The 15,525-nt window shown below is 37.5% G+C and overlaps 31 non-coding genes across 31 annotated transcripts; all 31 read right to left on the bottom strand.

Moving 5' to 3' along the window:
- Positions 1-184: 184 nt before the first annotated feature.
- On the bottom strand, positions 185-303 carry LOC113343325. Its single transcript, XR_003357163.1, has one exon. It is a non-coding gene; the product is annotated as a 5S ribosomal RNA (ribosomal RNA).
- Positions 304-683: 380 nt separating this feature from the next.
- LOC113343332 lies at positions 684-802 on the bottom strand. The gene has a single exon (XR_003357164.1). It is a non-coding gene; the product is annotated as a 5S ribosomal RNA (ribosomal RNA).
- Positions 803-1,181: 379 nt separating this feature from the next.
- Positions 1,182-1,300, bottom strand: LOC113343336. Its single transcript, XR_003357165.1, has one exon. It is a non-coding gene; the product is annotated as a 5S ribosomal RNA (ribosomal RNA).
- Positions 1,301-1,680: 380 nt separating this feature from the next.
- LOC113344028 lies at positions 1,681-1,799 on the bottom strand. Its single transcript, XR_003357551.1, has one exon. It is a non-coding gene; the product is annotated as a 5S ribosomal RNA (ribosomal RNA).
- Positions 1,800-2,178: 379 nt separating this feature from the next.
- LOC113343436 lies at positions 2,179-2,297 on the bottom strand. Its single transcript, XR_003357249.1, has one exon. It is a non-coding gene; the product is annotated as a 5S ribosomal RNA (ribosomal RNA).
- A 381-nt stretch (positions 2,298-2,678) lies between these two features.
- Positions 2,679-2,797, bottom strand: LOC113342843. Its single transcript, XR_003356884.1, has one exon. It is a non-coding gene; the product is annotated as a 5S ribosomal RNA (ribosomal RNA).
- A 380-nt stretch (positions 2,798-3,177) lies between these two features.
- On the bottom strand, positions 3,178-3,296 carry LOC113343359. Its single transcript, XR_003357203.1, has one exon. It is a non-coding gene; the product is annotated as a 5S ribosomal RNA (ribosomal RNA).
- Positions 3,297-3,678: 382 nt separating this feature from the next.
- Positions 3,679-3,797, bottom strand: LOC113342744. Its single transcript, XR_003356822.1, has one exon. It is a non-coding gene; the product is annotated as a 5S ribosomal RNA (ribosomal RNA).
- A 380-nt stretch (positions 3,798-4,177) lies between these two features.
- On the bottom strand, positions 4,178-4,296 carry LOC113343443. The gene has a single exon (XR_003357253.1). It is a non-coding gene; the product is annotated as a 5S ribosomal RNA (ribosomal RNA).
- Positions 4,297-4,677: 381 nt separating this feature from the next.
- LOC113343225 lies at positions 4,678-4,796 on the bottom strand. The gene has a single exon (XR_003357112.1). It is a non-coding gene; the product is annotated as a 5S ribosomal RNA (ribosomal RNA).
- Positions 4,797-5,177: 381 nt separating this feature from the next.
- Positions 5,178-5,296, bottom strand: LOC113343508. The gene has a single exon (XR_003357280.1). It is a non-coding gene; the product is annotated as a 5S ribosomal RNA (ribosomal RNA).
- A 379-nt stretch (positions 5,297-5,675) lies between these two features.
- On the bottom strand, positions 5,676-5,794 carry LOC113343583. The gene has a single exon (XR_003357310.1). It is a non-coding gene; the product is annotated as a 5S ribosomal RNA (ribosomal RNA).
- Positions 5,795-6,173: 379 nt separating this feature from the next.
- Positions 6,174-6,292, bottom strand: LOC113343343. Its single transcript, XR_003357166.1, has one exon. It is a non-coding gene; the product is annotated as a 5S ribosomal RNA (ribosomal RNA).
- Positions 6,293-6,669: 377 nt separating this feature from the next.
- LOC113343499 lies at positions 6,670-6,788 on the bottom strand. The gene has a single exon (XR_003357278.1). It is a non-coding gene; the product is annotated as a 5S ribosomal RNA (ribosomal RNA).
- A 381-nt stretch (positions 6,789-7,169) lies between these two features.
- LOC113343351 lies at positions 7,170-7,288 on the bottom strand. The gene has a single exon (XR_003357171.1). It is a non-coding gene; the product is annotated as a 5S ribosomal RNA (ribosomal RNA).
- A 381-nt stretch (positions 7,289-7,669) lies between these two features.
- On the bottom strand, positions 7,670-7,788 carry LOC113343643. Its single transcript, XR_003357342.1, has one exon. It is a non-coding gene; the product is annotated as a 5S ribosomal RNA (ribosomal RNA).
- A 379-nt stretch (positions 7,789-8,167) lies between these two features.
- Positions 8,168-8,286, bottom strand: LOC113343688. The gene has a single exon (XR_003357363.1). It is a non-coding gene; the product is annotated as a 5S ribosomal RNA (ribosomal RNA).
- Positions 8,287-8,667: 381 nt separating this feature from the next.
- Positions 8,668-8,786, bottom strand: LOC113343660. Its single transcript, XR_003357357.1, has one exon. It is a non-coding gene; the product is annotated as a 5S ribosomal RNA (ribosomal RNA).
- A 378-nt stretch (positions 8,787-9,164) lies between these two features.
- LOC113343502 lies at positions 9,165-9,283 on the bottom strand. Its single transcript, XR_003357279.1, has one exon. It is a non-coding gene; the product is annotated as a 5S ribosomal RNA (ribosomal RNA).
- Positions 9,284-9,662: 379 nt separating this feature from the next.
- LOC113343515 lies at positions 9,663-9,781 on the bottom strand. The gene has a single exon (XR_003357281.1). It is a non-coding gene; the product is annotated as a 5S ribosomal RNA (ribosomal RNA).
- A 379-nt stretch (positions 9,782-10,160) lies between these two features.
- Positions 10,161-10,279, bottom strand: LOC113343352. Its single transcript, XR_003357190.1, has one exon. It is a non-coding gene; the product is annotated as a 5S ribosomal RNA (ribosomal RNA).
- Positions 10,280-10,659: 380 nt separating this feature from the next.
- Positions 10,660-10,778, bottom strand: LOC113343087. Its single transcript, XR_003357026.1, has one exon. It is a non-coding gene; the product is annotated as a 5S ribosomal RNA (ribosomal RNA).
- Positions 10,779-11,157: 379 nt separating this feature from the next.
- LOC113343919 lies at positions 11,158-11,276 on the bottom strand. Its single transcript, XR_003357464.1, has one exon. It is a non-coding gene; the product is annotated as a 5S ribosomal RNA (ribosomal RNA).
- A 379-nt stretch (positions 11,277-11,655) lies between these two features.
- On the bottom strand, positions 11,656-11,774 carry LOC113343865. The gene has a single exon (XR_003357455.1). It is a non-coding gene; the product is annotated as a 5S ribosomal RNA (ribosomal RNA).
- Positions 11,775-12,155: 381 nt separating this feature from the next.
- LOC113342848 lies at positions 12,156-12,274 on the bottom strand. The gene has a single exon (XR_003356885.1). It is a non-coding gene; the product is annotated as a 5S ribosomal RNA (ribosomal RNA).
- A 381-nt stretch (positions 12,275-12,655) lies between these two features.
- On the bottom strand, positions 12,656-12,774 carry LOC113343748. The gene has a single exon (XR_003357385.1). It is a non-coding gene; the product is annotated as a 5S ribosomal RNA (ribosomal RNA).
- Positions 12,775-13,156: 382 nt separating this feature from the next.
- LOC113343613 lies at positions 13,157-13,275 on the bottom strand. The gene has a single exon (XR_003357323.1). It is a non-coding gene; the product is annotated as a 5S ribosomal RNA (ribosomal RNA).
- A 380-nt stretch (positions 13,276-13,655) lies between these two features.
- LOC113343206 lies at positions 13,656-13,774 on the bottom strand. The gene has a single exon (XR_003357097.1). It is a non-coding gene; the product is annotated as a 5S ribosomal RNA (ribosomal RNA).
- Positions 13,775-14,155: 381 nt separating this feature from the next.
- LOC113343821 lies at positions 14,156-14,274 on the bottom strand. The gene has a single exon (XR_003357431.1). It is a non-coding gene; the product is annotated as a 5S ribosomal RNA (ribosomal RNA).
- A 382-nt stretch (positions 14,275-14,656) lies between these two features.
- Positions 14,657-14,775, bottom strand: LOC113343884. Its single transcript, XR_003357458.1, has one exon. It is a non-coding gene; the product is annotated as a 5S ribosomal RNA (ribosomal RNA).
- A 383-nt stretch (positions 14,776-15,158) lies between these two features.
- Positions 15,159-15,277, bottom strand: LOC113343950. The gene has a single exon (XR_003357492.1). It is a non-coding gene; the product is annotated as a 5S ribosomal RNA (ribosomal RNA).
- Between the last annotated feature and the right edge of the window lie 248 nt (positions 15,278-15,525).

Genomic DNA, 15,525 nt, shown 5'->3' on the forward strand with positions numbered 1-15,525 from the left:
ACATTAAAAATGCATTATAATATTCAATTAAATGCCCGGCGACCGGGTTTTCAAAAAATTAGAAAATAATTCAAAAGAATTTTTTCCAAAAAGATAAAGTCCTCGTGAAAACAAATATATTTCACTACTCGTCGCTGCCCTTCATTAGACAAATCGGCAAAAAAAATGGCAAAAAAACAAAAAAGGCAATCAACACGAGGACTTCCCAAGAGGTCACCCATCTTAGTACTACTCTCGCCCAACCACGCTTAACTGCAGAGTTCTGATGGGTTCTGGTGCATTAGTGCTGGTATGATCGATTGCTGAAAGGATCTTACTAGTTTTACTACTTAACACGTCTCCAATGTGTTGGCTCGATCCGTCTAACGCCTATTAATTCTTCGTGGAAAGTCCGATCGGGACAAGTGATGACTCGTTGGAAACCTTACGGTGAGGAGATTGTTTTGGAGCAGTTATTCTGAATAATTAACATCTTTTTAATAGTTTTTTTAGTGAAAATACATTAAAAATGCATTATAATATTCAATTAAATGCCCGGTGTCCGGGTTTTCAAAAAATTAGAAAATAATTCAAAAGAATTTTTTCCAAAAAGATAAAGTCCTCGTGAAAACAAATATATTTCACTACTCGTCGCTGCCCTTCATTAGACAAATCGGCAAAAAAAATGGCAAAAAAACAAAAAAGGCAATCAACACGAGGACTTCCCAAGAGGTCACCCATCTTAGTACTACTCTCGCCCAACCACGCTTAACTGCAGAGTTCTGATGGGTTCTGGTGCATTAGTGCTGGTATGATCGATTGCTGAAAGGATCTTACTAGTTTTACTACTTAACACGTCTCCAATGTGTTGGCTCGATCCGTCTAACGCCTATTAATTCTTCGTGGAAAGTCCGATCAGGACAAGTGATGACTCGTTGGAAACCTTACGGCGAGGAGATTGTTTTGGAGCAGTTATTCTGAATAATTAACATCTTTTTAATAGTTTTTTTAGTGAAAATACATTAAAAATGCATTATAATATTCAATTAAATGCCCGGCGTCCGGGTTTTCAAAAAATTAGAAAATAATTCAAAATAATTTTGTCCAAAAAGATAAAGTCCTCGTGAAAACAAATATATTTCACTACTCGTCTCTGCCCTTCATTAGACAAATCGGAAAAAAAATGGCAAAAAAACAAAAAAGGCAATCAACACGAGGACTTCCCAAGAGGTCACCCATCTTAGTACTACTCTCGCCCAACCACGCTTAACTGCAGAGTTCTGATGGGTTCTGGTGCATTAGTGCTGGTATGATCGATTGCTGAAAGGATCTTACTAGTTTTACTACTTCACACGTCTCCAATGTGTTGGCTCGATCCGTCTAACGCCTATTAATTCTTCGTGGAAAGTCCGATCGGGACAAGTGATGACTCGTTGGAAACCTTACGGTGAGGAGATTGTTTTGGAGCAGTTATTCTGAATAATTAACATCTTTTTAATAGTTTTTTTAGTGAAAATACATTAAAAATGCATTATAATATTCAATTAAATGCCCGGCGTCCGGGTTTTCAAAAAATTAGAAAATATTTCAAAAGAATTTTTTCCAAAAAGATAAAGTCCTCGTGAAAACAAATATATTTCACTACTCGTCGCTGCCCTTCATTAGACAAATCGGCAAAAAAAATGGCAAAAAAACAAAAAAGGCAATCAACACGAGGACTTCCCAAGAGGTCACCCATCTTAGTACTACTCTCGCCCAACCACGCTTAACTGCATAGTTCTGATGGGTTCTGGTGCATTAGTGCTGGTATGATCGATTGCTGAAAGGATCTTACTAGTTTTACTACTTAACACGTCTCCAATGTGTTGGCTCGATCCGTCTAACGCCTATTAATTCTTCGTGGAAAGTCCGATCGGGACAAGTGATGACTCGTTGGAAACCTTACGGTGAGGAGATTGTTTTGGAGCAGTTATTCTGAATAATTAACATCTTTTTAATAGTTTTTTTAGTGAAAATACATTAAAAATGCATTATAATATTCAATTAAATGCCCGGCGTCCGGGTTTTCAACAAATTAGAAAATAATTCAAAAGAATTTTGTCCAAAAAGATAAAGTCCTCGTGAAAACAAATATATTTCACTACTCGTCGCTGCCCTTCATTAGACAAATCGGCAAAAAAATGGCAAAAAAACAAAAAAGGCAATCAACACGAGGACTTCCCAAGAGGTCACCCATCTTAGTACTACTCTCGCCCAACCACGCTTAACTACAGAGTTCTGATGGGTTCTGGTGCATTAGTGCTGGTATGATCGATTGCTGAAAGGATCTTACTAGTTTTACTACTTAACACGTCTCCAATGTGTTGGCTCGATCCGTCTAACGCCTATTAATTCTTCGTGGAAAGTCCGATCGGGACAAGTGATGACTCGTTGGAAACCTTACGGCGAGGAGATTGTTTTGGAGCAGTTATTCTGAATAATTAACATCTTTTTAATAGTTTTTTAGTGAAAATACATTAAAAATGCATTATAATATTCAATTAAATGCCCGGCGTCCGGGTTTTCAAAAAATTAGAAAATAATTCAAAAGAATTTTGTCCAAAAAGATAAAGTCCTCGTGAAAACAAATATATTTCACTACTCGTCGCTGCCCTTAATTAGACAAATCGGCAAAAAAAATGGCAAAAAAAAACAAAAAAGGCAATCAACACGAGGACTTCCCAAGAGGTCACCCATCTTAGTACTACTCTCGCCCAAGCACGCTTAACTGCAGAGTTCTGATGGGTTCTGGTGCATTAGTGCTGGTATGATCGATTGTTGAAAGGATCTTACTAGTTTTACTACTTAACACGTCTCCAATGTGTTGGCTCGATCCGTCTAACGCCTATTAATTCTTCGTGGAAAGTCCGATCGGGACAAGTGATGACTCGTTGGAAACCTTACGGTGAGGAGATTGTTTTGGAGCAGTTATTCTGAATAATTAACATCTTTTTAATAGTTTTTTAGTGAAAATACATTAAAAATGCATTATAATATTCAATTAAATGCCCGGCGTCCGGGTTTTCAAAAAATTAGAAAATAATTCAAAAGAATTTTTTCCAAAAAGATAAAGTTCTCGTGAAAACAAATATATTTCACTACTCGTCGCTGCCCTTCATTAGACAAATCGGCAAAAAAAATGGCAAAAAAACAAAAAAAGGCAATCAACACGAGGACTTCCCAAGAGGTCACCCATCTTAGTACTACTCTCGCCCAAGCACGCTTAACTGCAGAGTTCTGATGGGTTCTGGTGCATTAGTGCTGGTATGATCGATTGCTGAAAGGATCTTACTAGTTTTACTACTTAACACGTCTCCAATGTGTTGGCTCGATCCGTCTAACGCCTATTAATTCTTCGTGGAAAGTCCGATCGGGACAAGTGATGACTCGTTGGAAACCTTACGGCGAGGAGATTGTTTTGGAGCAGTTATTCTGAATAATTAACATATTTTTAATAGTTTTTTTTAGTGAAAATACATTAAAAATGCATTATAATATTCAATTAAATGCCCGGCGTCCGGGTTTTCAACAAATTAGAAAATAATTCGAAAGAATTTTGTCCAAAAAGATAAAGTCCTCGTGAAAACAAATATATTTCACTACTCGTCGCTGCCCTTCATTAGACAAATCGGCAAAAAAAAATGGCAAAAAAACAAAAAAGGCAATCAACACGAGGACTTCCCAAGAGGTCACCCATCTTAGTACTACTCTCGCCCAAGCACGCTTAACTGCAGAGTTCTGATGAGTTCTGGTGCATTAGTGCTGGTATGATCGATTGCTGAAAGGATCTTACTAGTTTTACTACTTAACACGTCTCCAATGTGTTGGCTCGATCCGTCTAACGCCTATTAATTCTTCGTGGAAAGTCCGATCGGGACAAGTGATGACTCGTTGGAAACCTTACGGCGAGGAGATTGTTTTGGAGCAGTTATTCTGAATAATTAACATATTTTTAATAGTTTTTTTTAGTAAAAATACATTAAAAATACATTATAATATTCAATTAAATGCCCGGCGTCCGGGTTTTCAACAAATTAGAAAATAATTCAAAAGAATTTTGTCCAAAAAGATAAAGTCCTCGTGAAAACAAATATATTTCACTACTCGTCGCTGCCCTTCATTAGACAAATCGGCAAAAAAATGGCAAAAAAACAAAAAAGGCAATCAACACGAGGACTTCCCAAGAGGTCACCCATCTTAGTACTACTCTCGCCCAAGCACGCTTAACTGCAGAGTTCTGATGGGTTCTGGTGCATTAGTGCTGGTATGATCGATTGCTGAAAAGATCTTACTAGTTTTACTACTTAACACGTCTCCAATGTGTTGGCTCGATCCGTCTAACGCCTATTAATTCTTCGTGGAAAGTCCGATCGGGACAAGTGATGACTCGTTGGAAACCTTACGGCGAGGAGATTGTTTTGGAGCAGTTATTCTGAATAATTAACATATTTTTAATAGTTTTTTTTAGTGAAAATACATTAAAAATGCATTATAATATTCAATTAAATGCCCGGCGTCCGGGTTTTCAACAAATTAGAAAATAATTCAAAAGAATTTTGTCCAAAAAGATAAAGTCCTCGTGAAAACAAATATATTTCACTACTCGTCGCTGCCCTTCATTAGACAAATCGGCAAAAAAAATGGCAAAAAAACAAAAAAGGCAATCAGCACGAGGACTTCCCAAGAGGTCACCCATCTTAGTACTACTCTCGCCCAAGCACGCTTAACTGCAGAGTTCTGATGGGTTCTGGTGCATTAGTGCTGGTATGATCGATTGTTGAAAGGATCTTACTAGTTTTACTACTTAACACGTCTCCAATGTGTTGGCTCGATCCGTCTAACGCCTATTAATTCTTCGTGGAAAGTCCGATCGGGACAAGTGATGACTCGTTGGAAACCTTACGGCGAGGAGATTGTTTTGGAGCAGTTATTCTGAATAATTAACATATTTTTAATAGTTTTTTTTAATGAAAATACATTAATAATGCATTATAATATTCAATTAAATGCCCGGCGTCCGGGTTTTCAACAAATTAGAAAATAATTCAAAAGAATTTTGTCCAAAAAGATAAAGTCCTCGTGAAAACAAATATATTTCACTACTCGTCGCTGCCCTTAATTAGACAAATCGGCAAAAAAAATGGCAAAAAAACAAAAAAGGCAATCAACACGAGGACTTCCCAAGAGGTCACCCATCTTAGTACTACTCTCGCCCAAGCACGCTTAACTGCAGAGTTCTGATGGGTTCTGGTGCATTAGTGCTGGTATGATCGATTGCTGAAAGGATCTTACTAGTTTTACTACTTAACACGTCTCCAATGTGTTGGCTCGATCCGTCTAACGCCTATTAATTCTTCGTGGAAAGTCCGATCGGGACAAGTGATGACTCGTTGGAAACCTTACGGCGAGGAGATTGTTTTGGAGCAGTTATTCTGAATAATTAACATAGTTTTAATAGTTTTTTTTAGTGAAAATACATTAAAAATGCATTATAATATTCAATTAAATGCCCGCGTCCGGGTTTTCAACAAATTAGAAAATAATTCAAAAGAATTTTGTCCAAAAAGATAAAGCCTCGTGAAAACAAATATATTTCACTACTCGTCGCTGCCCTTAATTAGACAAATCGGCAAAAAAAATGGCAAAAAAACAAAAAAGGCAATCAACACGAGGACTTCCCAAGAGGTCACCCATCTTAGTACTACTCTCGCCCAAGCACGCTTAACTGCAGAGTTCTGATGGGTTCTGGTGCATTAGTGCTGGTATGATCGATTGCTGAAAGGATCTTACTAGTTTTACTACTTAACACGTCTCCAATGTGTTGGCTCGATCCGTCTAACGCCTATTAATTCTTCGTGGAAAGTCCGATCGGGACAAGTGATGACTCGTTGGAAACCTTACGGCGAGGAGATTGTTTTGGAGCAGTTATTCTGAATAATTAACATCTTTTTAGTAGTTTTTTTAGTGAAAATACATTAAAAATGCATTATAATATTCAATTAAATGCCCGGCGTCCGGGTTTTCAACAAATTAGAAAATAATTCAAAATAATTTTGTCCAAAAAGATAAAGTCCTCGTGAAAACAAATATATTTCACTACTCGTCTCTGCCCTTCATTAGACAAATCGGAAAAAAAATGGTAAAAAAACAAAAAAGGCAATCAACACGAGGACTTCCCAAGAGGTCACCCATCTTAGTACTACTCTCGCCCAACCACGCTTAACTGCAGAGTTCTGATGGGTTCTGGTGCATTAGTGCTGGTATGATCGATTGCTGAAAGGATCTTACTAGTTTTACTACTTAACACGTCTCCAATGTGTTGGCTCGATCCGTCTAACGCCTATTAATTCTTCGTGGAAAGTCCGATCGGGACAAGTGATGACTCGTTGGAAACCTTACGGCGAGGAGATTGTTTTGGAGCAGTTATTCTGAATAATTAACATCTTTTTAATAGTTTTTTAGTGAAAATACATTAAAATGCATTATAATATTCAATTAAATGCCCGGCGTCCGGGTTTTCAAAAAATTAGAAAATAATTCAAAAGAATTTTGTCCAAAAAGATAAAGTCCTCGTGAAAACAAATATATTTCACTACTCGTCGCTGCCCTTCATTAGACAAATCGGCAAAAAAATGGCAAAAAAACAAAAAAGGCAATCAACACGAGGACTTCCCAAGAGGTCACCCATCTTAGTACTACTCTCGCCCAAGCACGCTTAACTGCAGAGTTCTGATGGGTTCTTGTGCATTAGTGCTGGTATGATCGATTGTTGAAAGGATCTTACTAGTTTTACTACTTAACACGTCTCCAATGTGTTGGCTCGATCCGTCTAACGCCTATTAATTCTTCGTGGAAAGTCCGATCGGGACAAGTGATGACTCGTTGGAAACCTTACGGCGAGGAGATTGTTTTGGAGCAGTTATTCTGAATAATTAACATCTTTTTAATAGTTTATTTAGTGAAAATACATTAAAAATGCATTATAATATTCAATTAAATGCCCGGCGTCCGGGTTTTCAACAAATTAGAAAATAATTCAAAAGAATTTTGTCCAAAAAGATAAAGTCCTCGTGAAAACAAATATATTTCACTACTCGTCTCTGCCCTTCATTAGACAAATCGGAAAAAAAAATGGCAAAAAAAACAAAAAAGGCAATCAACACGAGGACTTCCCAAGAGGTCACCCATCTTAGTACTACTCTCGCCCAACCACGCTTAACTGCAGAGTTCTGATGGGTTCTGGTGCATTAGTGCTGGTATGATCGATTGCTGAAAGGATCTTACTAGTTTTACTACTTAACACGTCTCCAATGTGTTGGCTCGATCCGTCTAACGCCTATTAATTCTTCGTGGAAAGTCCGATCGGGACAAGTGATGACTCGTTGGAAACCTTACGGTGAGGAGATTGTTTTGGAGCAGTTATTCTGAATAATTAACATTTTTTAATAGTTTTTTTAGTGAAAATACATTAAAAATGCATTATAATATTCAATTAAATGCCCGGCGTCCGGGTTTTCAAAAAATTAGAAAAGAATTCAAAAGAATTTTTTCCAAAAAGATAAAGTTCTCGTGAAAACAAATATATTTCACTACTCGTCGCTGCCCTTCATTAGACAAATCGGCAAAAAAAAATGGCAAAAAAACAAAAAAAGGCAATCAACACGAGGACTTCCCAAGAGGTCACCCATCTTAGTACTACTCTCGCCCAAGCACGCTTAACTGCAGAGTTCTGATGGGTTCTGGTGCATTAGTGCTGGTATGATCGATTGCTGAAAGGATCTTACTAGTTTTACTACTTAACACGTCTCCAATGTGTTGGCTCGATCCGTCTAACGCCTATTAATTCTTCGTGGAAAGTCCGATCGGGACAAGTGATGACTCGTTGGAAACCTTACGGCGAGGAGATTGTTTTGGAGCAGTTATTCTGAATAATTAACATCTTTTTAATAGTTTTTTAGTGAAAATACATTAAAAATGCATTATAATATTCAATTAAATGCCCGGCGTCCGGGTTTTCAAAAAATTAGAAAATAATTCAAAAGAATTTTTTCCAAAAAGATAAAGTCCTCGTGAAAACAAATATATTTCACTACTCGTCGCTGCCCTTCATTAGACAAATCGGCAAAAAAAATGGCAAAAAAACAAAAAAGGCAATCAACACGAGGACTTCCCAAGAGGTCACCCATCTTAGTACTACTCTCGCCCAAGCACGCTTAACTGCAGAGTTCTGATGGGTTCTGGTGCATTAGTGCTGGTATGATCGATTGCTGAAAGGATCTTACCAGTTTTACTACTTAACACGTCTCCAATGTGTTGGCTCGATCCGTCTAACGCCTATTAATTCTTCGTGGAAAGTCCGATCGGGACAAGTGATGACTCGTTGGAAACCTTACGGCGAGGAGATTGTTTTGGAGCAGTTATTCTGAATAATTAACATCTTTTTAATAGTTTTTTTAGTGAAAATACATTAAAAATGCATTATAATATTCAATTAAATGCCCGGCGTCCGGGTTTTCAAAAAATTAGAAAATAATTCAAAAGAATTTTTTCCAAAAAGATAAAGTCCTCGTGAAAACAAATATATTTCACTACTCGTCGCTGCCCTTCATTAGACAAATCGGCAAAAAAAATGGCAAAAAAAACAAAAAAGACAATCAACACGAGGACTTCCCAAGAGGTCACCCATCTTAGTACTACTCTCGCCCAACCACGCTTAACTGCAGAGTTCTGATGGGTTCTGGTGCATTAGTGCTGGTATGATCGATTGCTGAAAGGATCTTACTAGTTTTACTACTTAACACGTCTCCAATGTGTTGGCTCGATCCGTCTAACGCCTATTAATTCTTCGTGGAAAGTCCGATCGGGACAAGTGATGACTCGTTGGAAACCTTACGGCGAGGAGATTGTTTTGGAGCAGTTATTCTGAATAATTAACATCTTTTTAATAGTTTTTTAGTGAAAATACATTAAAATGCATTATAATATTCAATTAAATGCCCGGCGTCCGGGTTTTCAAAAAATTAGAAAATAATTCAAAAGAATTTTGTCCAAAAAGATAAAGTCCTCGTGAAAACAAATATATTTCACTACTCGTCGCTGCCCTTCATTAGACAAATTGGCAAAAAAAATGGCAAAAAAACAAAAAAGGCAATCAACACGAGGACTTCCCAAGAGGTCACCCATCTTAGTACTACTCTCGCCCAAGCACGCTTAACTGCAGAGTTCTGATGGGTTCTTGTGCATTAGTGCTGGTATGATCGATTGTTGAAAGGATCTTACTAGTTTTACTACTTAACACGTCTCCAATGTGTTGGCTCGATCCGTCTAACGCCTATTAATTCTTCGTGGAAAGTCCGATCGGGACAAGTGATGACTCGTTGGAAACCTTACGGCGAGGAGATTGTTTTGGAGCAGTTATTCTGAATAATTAACATCTTTTTAATAGTTTTTTAGTGAAAATACATTAAAATGCATTATAATATTCAATTAAATGCCCGGCGTCCGGGTTTTCAAAAAATTAGAAAATAATTCAAAAGAATTTTGTCCAAAAAGATAAAGTCCTCGTGAAAACAAATATATTTCACTACTCGTCGCTGCCCTTCATTAGACAAATTGGCAAAAAAAATGGCAAAAAAAACAAAAAAGGCAATCAACACGAGGACTTCCCAAGAGGTCACCCATCTTAGTACTACTCTCGCCCAAGCACGCTTAACTGCAGAGTTCTGATGGGTTCTTGTGCATTAGTGCTGGTATGATCGATTGTTGAAAGGATCTTACTAGTTTTACTACTTAACACGTCTCCAATGTGTTGGCTCGATCCGTCTAACGCCTATTAATTCTTCGTGGAAAGTCCGATCGGGACAAGTGATGACTCGTTGGAAACCTTACGGCGAGGAGATTGTTTTGGAGCAGTTATTCTGAATAATTAACATCTTTTTAATAGTTTATTTAGTGAAAATACATTAAAAATGCATTATAATATTCAATTAAATGCCCGGCGTCCGGGTTTTCAACAAATTAGAAAATAATTCAAAATAATTTTGTCCAAAAAGATAAAGTCCTCGTGAAAACAAATATATTTCACTACTCGTCTCTGCCCTTCATTAGACAAATCGGAAAAAAAATGGCAAAAAAACAAAAAAGGCAATCAACACGAGGACTTCCCAAGAGGTCACCCATCTTAGTACTACTCTCGCCCAACCACGCTTAACTGCAGAGTTCTGATGGGTTCTGGTGCATTAGTGCTGGTATGATCGATTGCTGAAAGGATCTTACTAGTTTTACTACTTAACACGTCTCCAATGTGTTGGCTCGATCCGTCTAACGCCTATTAATTCTTCGTGGAAAGTCCGATCGGGACAAGTGATGACTCGTTGGAAACCTTACGGCGAGGAGATTGTTTTGGAGCAGTTATTCTGAATAATTAACATCTTTTTAATAGTTTTTTTAGTGAAAACACATTAAAAATGCATTATAATATTCAATTAAATTCCCGGCGTCCGGGTTTTCAACAAATTAGAAAATAATTCAAAAGAATTTTGTCCAAAAAGATAAAGTCCTCGTGAAAACAAATATATTTCACTACTCGTCGCTGCCCTTCATTAGACAAATCGGCAAAAAAAATGGCAAAAAAACAAAAAAGGCAATCAACACGAGGACTTCCCAAGAGGTCACCCATCTTAGTACTACTCTCGCCCAAGCACGCTTAACTGCAGAGTTCTGATGGGTTCTTGTGCATTAGTGCTGGTATGATCGATTGCTGAAAGGATCTTACTAGTTTTACTACTTAACACGTCTCCAATGTGTTGGCTCGATCCGTCTAACGCCTATTAATTCTTCGTGGAAAGTCCGATCGGGACAAGTGATGACTCGTTGGAAACCTTACGGCGAGGAGATTGTTTTGGAGCAGTTATTCTGAATAATTAACATCTTTTTAATAGTTTATTTAGTGAAAATACATTAAAAATGCATTATAATATTCAATTAAATGCCCGGCGTCCGGGTTTTCAACAAATTAGAAAATAATTCAAAAGAATTTTTTCCAAAAAGATAAAGTCCTCGTGAAAACAAATATATTTCACTACTCGTCGCTGCCCTTCATTAGACAAATCGGCAAAAAAATGGCAAAAAAACAAAAAAGGCAATCAACACGAGGACTTCCCAAGAGGTCACCCATCTTAGTACTACTCTCGCCCAACCACGCTTAACTGCAGAGTTCTGATGGGTTCTGGTGCATTAGTGCTGCTATGATCGATTGCTGAAAGGATCTTACTAGTTTTACTACTTAACACGTCTCCAATGTGTTGGCTCGATCCGTCTAACGCCTATTAATTCTTCGTGGAAAGTCCGATCGGGACAAGTGATGACTCGTTGGAAACCATACGGTGAGGAGATTGTTTTGGAGCAGTTATTCTGAATAATTAACATCTTTTTAATAGTTTTTTTAGTGAAAATACATTAAAAATGCATTATAATATTCAATTAAATGCCCGGCGTCCGGGTTTTCAACAAATTAGAAAATAATTCAAAATAATTTTGTCCAAAAAGATAAAGTCCTCGTGAAAACAAATATATTTCACTACTCGTCTCTGCCCTTCATTAGACAAATCGGAAAAAAAATGGCAAAAAAACAAAAAAGGCAATCAACACGAGGACTTCCCAAGAGGTCACCCATCTTAGTACTACTCTCGCCCAACCACGCTTAACTGAAGAGTTCTGATGGGTTCTGGTGCATTAGTGCTGGTATGATCGATTGCTGAAAGGATCTTACTAGTTTTACTACTTAACACGTCTCCAATGTGTTGGCTCGATCCGTCTAACGCCTATTAATTCTTCGTGGAAAGTCCGATCGGGACAAGTGATGACTCGTTGGAAACCTTACGGTGAGGAGATTGTTTTGGAGCAGTTATTCTGAATAATTAACATCTTTTTAATAGTTTTTTTAGTGAAAATACATTAAAAATGCATTATAATATTCAATTAAATGCCCGGCGTCCGGGTTTTCAAAAAATTAGAAAATAATTCAAAAGAATTTTTTCCAAAAAGATAAAGTCCTCGTGAAAACAAATATATTTCACTACTCGTCGCTGCCCTTCATTAGACAAATCGGCAAAAAAAATGGCAAAAAAAACAAAAAAGGCAATCAACACGAGGACTTCCCAAGAGGTCACCCATCTTAGTACTACTCTCGCCCAAGCACGCTTAACTGCAGAGTTCTGATGGGTTCTGGTGCATTAGTGCTGGTATGATCGATTGTTGAAAGGATCTTACTAGTTTTACTACTTAACACGTCTCCAATGTGTTGGCTCGATCCGTCTAACGCCTATTAATTCTTCGTGGAAAGTCCGATCGGGACAAGTGATGACTCGTTGGAAACCTTACGGCGAGGAGATTGTTTTGGAGCAGTTATTCTGAATAATTAACATCTTTTTAATAGTTTTTTTTAGTGAAAATACATTAAAAATGCATTATAATATTCAATTAAATGCCCGGCGTCCGGGTTTTCAAAAAATTAGAAAATAATTCAAAAGAATTTTGTCCAAAAAGATAAAGTCCTCGTGAAAACAAATATATTTCACTACTCGTCGCTGCCCTTCATTAGACAAATCGGCAAAAAAAATGGCAAAAAAACAAAAAAGGCAATCAACACGAGGACTTCCCAAGAGGTCACCCATCTTAGTACTACTCTCGCCCAAGCACGCTTAACTGCAGAGTTCTGATGGGTTCTGGTGCATTAGTGCTGGTATGATCGATTGCTGAAAGGATCTTACTAGTTTTACTACTTAACACGTCTCCAATGTGTTGGCTCGATCCGTCTAACGCCTATTAATTCTTCGTGGAAAGTCCGATCGGGACAAGTGATGACTCGTTGGAAACCTTACGGCGAGGAGATTGTTTTGGAGCAGTTATTCTGAATAATTAACATATTTTTAATAGTTTTTTTTTAGTGAAAATACATTAATAATGCATTATAATATTCAATTAAATGCCCGGCGTCCGGGTTTTCAACAAATTAGAAAATAATTCAAAAGAATTTTGTCCAAAAAGATAAAGTCCTCGTGAAAACAAATATATTTCACTACTCGTCGCTGCCCTTCATTAGACAAATCGGCAAAAAAAATGGCAAAAAAACAAAAAAGGCAATCAACACGAGGACTTCCCAATAGGTCACCCATCTTAGTACTACTCTCGCCCAAGCACGCTTAAATGCAGAGTTCTGATGGGTTCTGGTGCATTAGTGCTGGTATGATCGATTGCTGAAAGGATCTTACTAGTTTTACTACTTAACACGTCTCCAATGTGTTGGCTCGATCCGTCTAACGCCTATTAATTCTTCGTGGAAAGTCCGATCGGGACAAGTGATGACTCGTTGGAAACCTTACGGCGAGGAGATTGTTTTGGAGCAGTTATTCTGAATAATTAACATATTTTTAATAGTTTTTTTTAGTGAAAATACATTAAAAATGCATTATAATATTCAATTAAATGCCCGGCGTCCGGGTTTTCAACAAATTAGAAAATAATTCAAAAGAATTTTGTCCAAAAAGATAAAGTCCTCGTGAAAACAAATATATTTCACTACTCGTCGCTGCCCTTCATTAGACAAATCGGCAAAAAAATGGCAAAAAAACAAAAAAGGCAATCAACACGAGGACTTCCCAAGAGGTCACCCATCTTAGTACTACTCTCGCCCAAGCACGCTTAACTGCAGGGTTCTGATGGGTTCTGGTGCATTAGTGCTGGTATGATCGATTGCTGAAAGGATCTTACTAGTTTTACTACTTAACACGTCTCCAATGTGTTGGCTCGATCCGTCTAACGCCTATTAATTCTTCGTGGAAAGTCCGATCGGGACAAGTGATGACTCGTTGGAAACCTTACGGCGAGGAGATTGTTTTGGAGCAGTTATTCTGAATAATTAACATATTTTTAATAGTTTTTTTTAGTGAAAATACATTAAAAATGCATTATAATATTCAATTAAATGCCCGGCGTCCGTGTTTTCAACAAATTAGAAAATAATTCAATAGAATTTTGTCCAAAAAGATAAAGTCCTCGTGAAAACAAATATATTTCACTACTCGTCGCTGCCCTTCATTAGACAAATCGGCAAAAAAAATGGCAAAAAAACAAAAAAGGCAATCAACACGAGGACTTCCCAAGAGGTCACCCATCTTAGTACTACTCTCGCCCAAGCACGCTTAACTGCAGAGTTCTGATGGGTTCTGGTGCATTAGTGCTGGTATGATCGATTGCTGAAAGGATCTTACTAGTTTTACTACTTAACACGTCTCCAATGTGTTGGCTCGATCCGTCTAACGCCTATTAATTCTTCGTGGAAAGTCCGATCGGGACAAGTGATGACTCGTTGGAAACCTTACGGCGAGGAGATTGTTTTGGAGCAGTTATTCTGAATAATTAACATATTTTTAATAGTTTTTTTTTTGTGAAAATACATTAAAAATGCATTATAATATTCAATTAAATGCCCTGCGTCCGGGTTTTCAACAAATTAGAAAATAATTCAAAAGAATTTTGTCCAAAAAGATAAAGTCCTCGTGAAAACAAATATATTTCACTACTCGTCGCTGCCCTTCATTAGACAAATCGGCAAAAAAAATGGCAAAAAAACAAAAAAGGCAATCAACACGAGGACTTCCCAAGAGGTCACCCATCTTAGTACTACTCTCGCCCAAGCACGCTTAACTGCAGAGTTCTGATGGGTTCTGGTGCATTAGTGCTGGTATGATCGATTGCTGAAAGGATCTTACTAGTTTTACTACTTAACACGTCTCCAATGTGTTGGCTCGATCCGTCTAACGCCTATTAATTCTTCGTGGAAAGTCCGATCGGGACAAGTGATGACTCGTTGGAAACCTTACGGCGAGGAGATTGTTTTGGAGCAGTTATTCTGAATAATTAACATATTTTTAATAGTTTTTTTTTTAGTGAAAATACATTAAAAATGCATTATAATATTCAATTAAATGCCCGGCGTCCGGGTTTTCAACAAATTAGAAAATAATTCAAAAGAATTTTGTCCAAAAAGATAAAGTCCTCGTGAAAACAAATATATTTCACTACTCGTCGCTGCCCTTCATTAGACAAATCGGCAAAAAAAATGGCAAAAAAACAAAAAAGGCAATCAACACGAGGACTTCCCAAGAGGTCACCCATCTTAGTACTACTCTCGCCCAAGCACGCTTAACTGCAGAGTTCTGATGGGTTCTGGTGCATTAGTGCTGGTATGATCGATTGCTGAAAGGATCTTACTAGTTTTACTACTTAACACGTCTCCAATGTGTTGGCTCGATCCGTCTAACGCCTATTAATTCTTCGTGGAAAGTCCGATCGGGACAAGTGATGACTCGTTGGAAACCTTACGGCGAAGAGATTGTTTTGGAGCAGTTATTCTGAATAATTAACATATTTTTAATAGTTTTTTTAGTGAAAATACATTAAAAATGCATTATAATATTCAATTAAATGCCCGGCGTCCGGGTTTTC

The sequence above is a fragment of the Papaver somniferum genome, chromosome 1 (genome assembly GCF_003573695.1).
Source record: "Papaver somniferum cultivar HN1 chromosome 1, ASM357369v1, whole genome shotgun sequence".
NCBI lineage: Eukaryota > Viridiplantae > Streptophyta > Magnoliopsida > Ranunculales > Papaveraceae > Papaver > Papaver somniferum.